General features: G+C 47.7%; 1 protein-coding gene across 2 annotated transcripts in view; it reads left to right on the forward strand.

Annotated features, from left to right (window-relative positions):
• Positions 1–3,437: 3,437 nt before the first annotated feature.
• insc (INSC spindle orientation adaptor protein) overlaps positions 3,438–7,500 on the forward strand; it is a gene marked incomplete at its 3' end in the record, with an annotated part of 55,007 nt that continues 50,944 nt past the window's right edge. For both annotated transcript variants that reach the window (XM_079744054.1, XM_079744055.1), the window contains exon 1: positions 3,438–3,562. The remainder of the gene's footprint in view (positions 3,563–7,500) is intronic.

Here is a 7,500-nt window from a genome sequence, read left to right on the forward strand (position 1 = left end):
GTGTGACCCGAGGGCCAATGAAACGCTGTCTGCTTGATAGACAGCAAAAAGTTAGCGAGCTTACATTGACTTCAACGTGGCGGCGTTCCTGACTTGGAGGAGGGCTTTATTATGAATGACCAATAACTAGCCTAGCCCAAATCATTGAGGTTCAGACGCATTTAAATGGTTGCTGGCAGTGACAAGTATATCACACAATTAAACGAGGATAAACGCTATGTATTTTTGTTGATTTATTTCGTATTGATAATAGTTGATTAATAGTTGGCAGATATATTCAAGTGAATATTTCATGGAGGGCCTGTATTGACCCACCGCCACTGAGCTCGACTAAACATCATGAATCAAATCTCCTTACGACTGGCGCAGAGGTTTGAGTGACAGATCTGATGGCCCTCCCTTGCCCCTCATTACTATTGGACAGGCAAGCATTGTTTTTAGCATGTAGCTTGTACCGGTGGTACACCTGGATATGTAGCAAGTAGCAAGCCTTTATAAGCCATATAAACGGGGGTCCCCACAGACAATCGGCTGATATATAACAATCATATTTCCAATCGATTAATAATTTTAAAGGTCCCATGACATGCCACCAGGTGTGGTGAGATTAGCCGTTACAAGCCGTTTTGGAAATCTGCCCCTTATGACATCACAGGTGGGCGTGTCCACCTAGATGTGTGGCGGATAGATGAGCAGCGTTTGCCACAGTCCACTGGGTATGCTGGTAGAGTGATCTATCCAGCACACATCTAGGTGGACACGCCCACCTGTGATGTCATAAGGGACACATTTCCAAAACGGCTTGTATCGACTAATCACACCACACCAGGTGGCATGTCATGGGACCTTTAACGTATAACGTAACCGTTTAGGCTTGACATGGTTTTTCTAGGTTAAATATTGATGTTGTTTAGGCTCCGGGACGTCCGCATTGGTAAGCTGTGTCTATGCATGTCGTGGAAAGGAACGTTGAAAGGAACGACAGGTTTTTGGAATGTAGTGGAGTAAAAAAGTATGATTTTCCCATATGAAATGTAGTCGAGTAAAATTAAGAAGCCTCACAAAATAATGATACTCAAGTAAAGTACAGATACGCTAAATAGTTACTTAAGAACAGTAACAAATTACTTCTGTCCGCCGCTGGAGAGGGTCTCCGAGAAGCACATCGCCCCTCTGCCTTCTTCTGGCAGCACTGAAATGCACACAGGGATATATATATATATATATATATATATATATATATATTCAATCACAGGAATCACATTCCCAAAATACAAATAAACAAAACAACATAAAATGTGACCACACACTTTGTTTGCGACACATCCGCAGTCTCTCATCTTTCACACTATTCTCTTTCCCCTCCTCTGAATCTCCTCTTCCTCCACTGAATCATTTTCTCTGTTTGCCAGTCTCTATGTCTGTAAGTGTTTCCTATCTTTCTGTCTGTAGGTTTACCTGTCTTTCTGTTTGTATGTTTGCCTGTCTTTCTGTCTGTAGGCTTGTCAGTCCGTCTATGTGTCTTGGTGGTGGAGGGGATTCGACATGGAGACCCTCTCTGGAAGACAGCTGAAACAGACCGTCCATATCCTTCTTCTGGAGTTGCCTGGGAGATGATTATTTGTGTCATTCCTTATTTTCTTTCTTTCCTTCCTTATTTCTTTCTTTCTTCCTGGATGGATGGGGGGGGGGGTTCTACCTTCCTCAGCAGCCCCACTGAGCCAATGAGAAACCAGCTTTAATCACCGCCAGCTGCTGGGTTTTCAGAGGCCCCTTTTCCATTTGGAAATGAGATGTTTCACAGAGATCCCAGAGACCAAGGAATGAACCGCAAACATATGCAGGGAACAATCGCTTTTTATAAAGCGGCAAATAAAATGTCAACCCAGAAACCCCCGGTCTCGGAGCACAAGAGGAGACTTTATTCACTCCCCATTCATGACCTCTGCTCAATGCTATGTGCTGCTCGGATGGAACCGCTTCTGCCTCGGCCAGGAAATGAAGCTCAAATATTGATGAAAAGAGGCTGTTTAAAGTCAGATTCACGCATAAGCTTAATAATTATTGACTTTAGACCGTGTAACAGGCACAGATGTGTGTGCGGGCCCTCTCTCTTCTGATCAGTACACAGTAATCATTCACTGAGAAACACACAGTATCATCGACCGGCCCACAGCAGCATGTCCTACTAATGGGAACCAGCAGGCATTTATGTTTTTCCTTTCCTTATTTTTTGTTCATTTTTTATTTCCAGAAGGGAACCTTTTCCAGTGTAACTAGACACTCGGGAACACTGCTGGTTGGGATCCAGAAACAACAAGACTCCCAGCCTCCACATCCTCCCCCCAAACCTTCTCTCCTCTTCACCTCTCCTTTCCTCCTCTGCCGTCTCTTCCTCTCTCCTCCTCTCCATTCCTCTCTTGTCCTATACCTCTGGCCTCACCTCTCCTCCCCTCATGTTCTCTCCTCATCTCCTCTCTGCTTGCATCCTCTCTTCTCTGCTCCTCTCTTCTCCACCTATCTCCCTCCTCTTCTCTCCTCCACTGTTCCAGGGAATGAACGAACTCAGTAAGAGAATGATTCTTTCTCTCCTCTTTTCCTCTCTTCTCTGTTCCTGAGAACCAAAACTTTGTTTTCATTCAGTACTTCTGTCTACCTCTGTCTATCTCTTTATTTTTCTCTCCCTTGCTTCTCCTCTGTTAACCTAGAAACACCATGTCTGAACTTTGTTTGTCTTCTCTCTCGCCCTCCCTCCACTGTGTTCCTTCCCTCCCCTCCTCCAAGCCACATCTGGATCCCAGCTCCCCTCATTTATTTATGTGGTCTGAGTAGTTCAGAATTTTCGCTTTTTTCCGTAGCCTTCTTTTTCCTTCCAAAAGTCCTTTACCTTGTGATGCTGGCAGCTCCCCTCTCTCCCCCTGATGAAGCCTACAATTACAGCAACCCTGGGACTGGTCACTCTGCAATTACATGGTCCACCGCAGAGCTTCACTTTACCACTCCTCTGGAACAAAAACATACAGAGGGAATGTGCAAAGCAAAGAAAGAATCAGCAAAAGAAAGAAAGAATGAGCAAAAGTTAGAAAGAATGAGGAAATTAGTTAAAAATAAAGAAGTTATTTTCCCCTGCTCATGTGGCGGTCGGGTTTCTCGTCGGTCGGAAAGGCGTCCCGGCCCAAACTGAGCTCCAGGGCTGACTGACACAAGGCTGAGGGCTCTATCTACCCCGCTAGCTCCCTCCACCCACCACCACCCACCACCAAGACCCCAAACAGAAACCTCCCGGCCGGTGGCAGAACAACTCTGAGCAGTCCCACTAGAGCAGGTCTGGTGGAGAGAGAGTGAGCGAGAGAGAGAGAGAGAGAGGCGGACAAAAAGAGTTAAAGAGAGGAACCGATACGGCCCAGAGTAAGAGAGAGATTGAGGGGGAGAGGGAGGGAGAGAGAGAGGAAAATACCCAGACAACGAGAGTTTCCATGGGCCAGAGGGAGCTGAATCATAAGCCAAATCAATGAGTCCCCAGAGGAAGGATTGACCTTTAACCTGCGGAGCGAGGAGACCGGTAAGTACAGCAACACTAAAAGCTAATCTGTCCCTTTTGCCATTGTACTGGGACCTAATAGTCTGGTTATCCTGATGTACTTACAACCTTCCAGATGAAAAGAAGCAGTGCAAAGTCCTCATCCAACACCCACGTCTACTTCTAGAGAATGGGCTCGGTTACAACTCTGTAGACAAGGGCTTGATTGTTGTGCATGGACAACTTTAGATATCCGTGGCACTAGGGAATGTCTCGTCCAGGCAACAAGCGTATAGATTGTATCGATTGTCTTCCTGTCGTTTTCTCAAAGAGTCACGCACAATTAAGCTGCATCTGTCCAACTATAGCAGCATAGCTCCCCTGAGCTCCGTGGACCGTCTACGGCTCTGCGAAGATGCAGCTGCTGTCCTCACAAGCATTAGGGGACATGTATGTGATTAAAAAGGGCCAGTCCGTGAAGGAAGTATTAAGAGTTTGTCTGCACTCTTGTTTTGAAAGAGAGGTTTGAGCATGATGGGGACTCCTTTGGGGATGTCATTGATATCAACAACATCAATGTGGCCAATTGCGGAGAAATTGGGGTACATATTCAATGAAAACAATGCAGAACAAATTCAAATGGAAGACTTACACGCAGGAACCATGAGAGTGAAAAGGTTTATGTTGGTTAGCGACATCAGGCTGAGAAGCAGACCAATCTGTGAGCGTTTGTGTTATTTGCTCTTGTGCAGGCTTCTGCCTCCCCCCCCCATTCAGACAAACCTCCAGCAGACCTACCCTGGGTCGGGCCAATAACAATGAACTGCTATGGGGAGGGTTTAAACACAGTTAAGGCACCGAGGAGAGAGCCCTGAGGCAGCTCCATATCAACAGTCATGGCTTCCACTGATGAGTCAAACGTCTGATTGCTGTGATTGGCTGTAGGTCTGTCCAATTGCGTTCAGAGGCACTTCGGCTAGTGCCTGGTCGGCTATCAATAAGAACTTTCTTGCAAAGCGGCATCTCACCAGGCGTGAGTTCATGTGCTTGTGGCTGAACCTCAGCGGTTTTGACCAATCAGCATCCTGTGAAGACCTACGTGATCTATGAGGTGCGAGGTAGACGGTGATAGACAGATGGTTCGTTATTCTGGAAAGTGCCTGCCTTTTTCCAAAAAGTTTACGAGGAAGACTTCCCAGATGGTATCTGTGCTTCACACCATCTGGGGCATCAGGTTAGTGGAGATCCAAAAATAAACGGGAGCTTCAAGACTAATACACATTTGGGAATTCATCTGGAGATGTCAGGCTAATGCAATTGGATTGTTCTAAAGCTCAGCTGGTTATTTACATTCACCATCCAAAAATAACACTTACATAACACGTCATACAGTAGGAGATTCAGCCATGAACTTCGACGAATATGTTTACACACCTTAATAAAGGAGGGTGTCTCACACACACACACACACATCCATGGGGCGGTGGGCCCCTGATCGATCCAACCACGCAGCCACATGGCCCCTGGCCCCTGATCGATCCATCCAGACAGCCCCACGGCCCCTGATACGCTCCATCCAGACAGCCCCACGGCCCCTGGCCCCTGATACGCTCCAACCACACAGCCCCACGGCCCCTGGCCCCTGATACGCTCCAACCACACAGCCCCACGGCCCCTGGCCCCTGATACGCTCCAACCACACAGCCACACGGCCCCTGGCCCCTGATACGCTCCAACCACATGTAGGTGTGGCTCCTGATACGCTCCAACCACGTGTAGGTGTGGCCCCTGATACGCTGTAACTACATTTAGGTGTGGCCCCTGATACGCTCCAACCACGTGTAGGTGTGGCCCCTGATACGCTCCAACCACGTGTAGGTGTGGCCCCTGATACGCTCCAACCACGTGTAGGTGTGGCCCCTGATACGCTCCAACCACGTGTAGGTGTGGCCCCTGATACGCTCCAACTACATTTAGGTGTGGCCCCTGATACGCTCCAACCACGTGTAGGTGTGGCCCCTGATACGCTCCAACCACGTGTAGGTGTGGCCCTAATTGTGCTGTCACACTCAGTGGCGGCTGGTGATAAAAAATGTTGGTGGGGCACAGTAATAGACAGGGGGTCTGGAGTTCCCCCCCCCCCCCCCCCATAAAAACAATTAATTTAATAGATTTGATTTCCTGTATTCTGGTGCATTTTGGGGATGGCCACTACCTATTTACCTAATATTCATTCAGATTCATAGCCTACATCCTGACTTGCAGGGCCTGGACAAGCTTTCACTGCATACACAGACCTACTTTATGGCCATTCCACCAGCCATTACTATTTGACCCATTGTTGTTATTCTGACATTGAGACCAATCATGATCACTGTCCTATAGCGTCCATTTTTGTGAGTCTCAATGTCTACTTCAAATGCAGTTAGAAATATGGGACAGTTGCTTCATTTTGTTTATATGCCACAGGCCGAAAGACTAAATTAATATGTAACTTACTTGCTCCTTTTAAGTATAACATTGCTTGGGGAGTCCAATTCCTCCACTGAAAAGGGTGGAAAGTGCTTACAACTCTCTGCTAGTTAGCGATCCATCTCTTCTCTATATGTAGTTGTGTTGCGCAAACGCTGCTGAGGGAGGTAGCCTATTTGATTGATTCTCTGAATTGATTCACTGATAACAAAAAAGAAAAGCGATACCATTGGACTGGGAAGCACACTGGTGTGACCCGAGGGCGAATTTTCTTGCGCCAATGAAACGCTGTCTCTGCTTGATAGACAGCAAAAAGTTAGCGAGCTTACATTGACTTCAACGTGGCCGGCGCCCCTGACTTGGAGGAGGGCTTTATTTCGAATGACCAATAACTAGCCAAGTATATCACACAATTAAACAAGGATAAACGCTATCTATTTTTGTTGATTAATTTCGTATTGATAATAATTGATTAATAGTTGGCAGATGTATTCAAGTGAATATTTCACGGAGGGGCGGCGCCCTAGCGCCCTCTATTGACCCACCACCACTGGTCACGCTGTCTAATTAGCGTGTTTCCAAGAAGCTTTGGCTGGGTGTTCTTTAGGAAGCCCTCCCCCTCCCTTATGATGGGACCACACCCATTGTCCCAACACACTGATGACATTAACAAGCCATTGGCCGGCCATGTTGGTTGATTCCAGCTGGGTGTGTGTCTGTTTCTGTGCTTGTGTGTGTGTGTGTGTGTGTGTGTGTGTGTGTGTGTGTGTGTGTGTGTGGCTGGCTAACTCCCTAAAGTTGAGTGCCATGAGGTCTGGCTGTAATATCTGCCCACTCATGTCTAGATGGACCACCAATGTTTGTGTGGCCCCTGATACGCTCCGACCACACATCCACACGGCCCCTGGCCCCTGATACGCTCCGACCACACATCCACACGGCCCCTGGCCCCTGATACGCTGCAACTACATTTAGGTGTGGTCCCTGATACGCTCCAACCACGTGTAGGTGTGGCCCCTGATACGCTCCAACTACATTTAGGTGTGGCCCCTGATACGCTGTAACTACATTTAGGTGTGGCCCCTGATACGCTCCAACTACATTTAGGTGTGGCCCCTGATACCGTTCCAACCACGTGTAGGAGTGGCCTCTGATACGCTCCAACCACTTTTAGGTGTGGCCCCTGATACGCTCCAACCACGTGTAGGTGTGGCCCCTGATACGCTCCAACTACATTTAGGTGTGGCCCCTGATACACTCCAACCACGTGTAGGTTTGGCCCCTGATACGCTCCAACTACATTTAGGTGTGGCCCCTGATACGCTCAAACCACATTTAGGTGTGGCCCCTGATACGCTTGTGTTCTGTCACGCTGTCTAATTAGCGTGTTTCCAAGAAGCTTTGGCTGGGTGATCTTTAGGAAGCCCTCCCCCTCCCTTATGATGGGACCACACCCATTGCCCCAACACACTGATGACATTAACAAGCCATTGGCCGGCCATGTTGGT

Source organism: Pollachius pollachius (assembly GCF_949987615.1).
Source record: "Pollachius pollachius genome assembly, chromosome: 9".
NCBI lineage: Eukaryota > Metazoa > Chordata > Actinopteri > Gadiformes > Gadidae > Pollachius > Pollachius pollachius.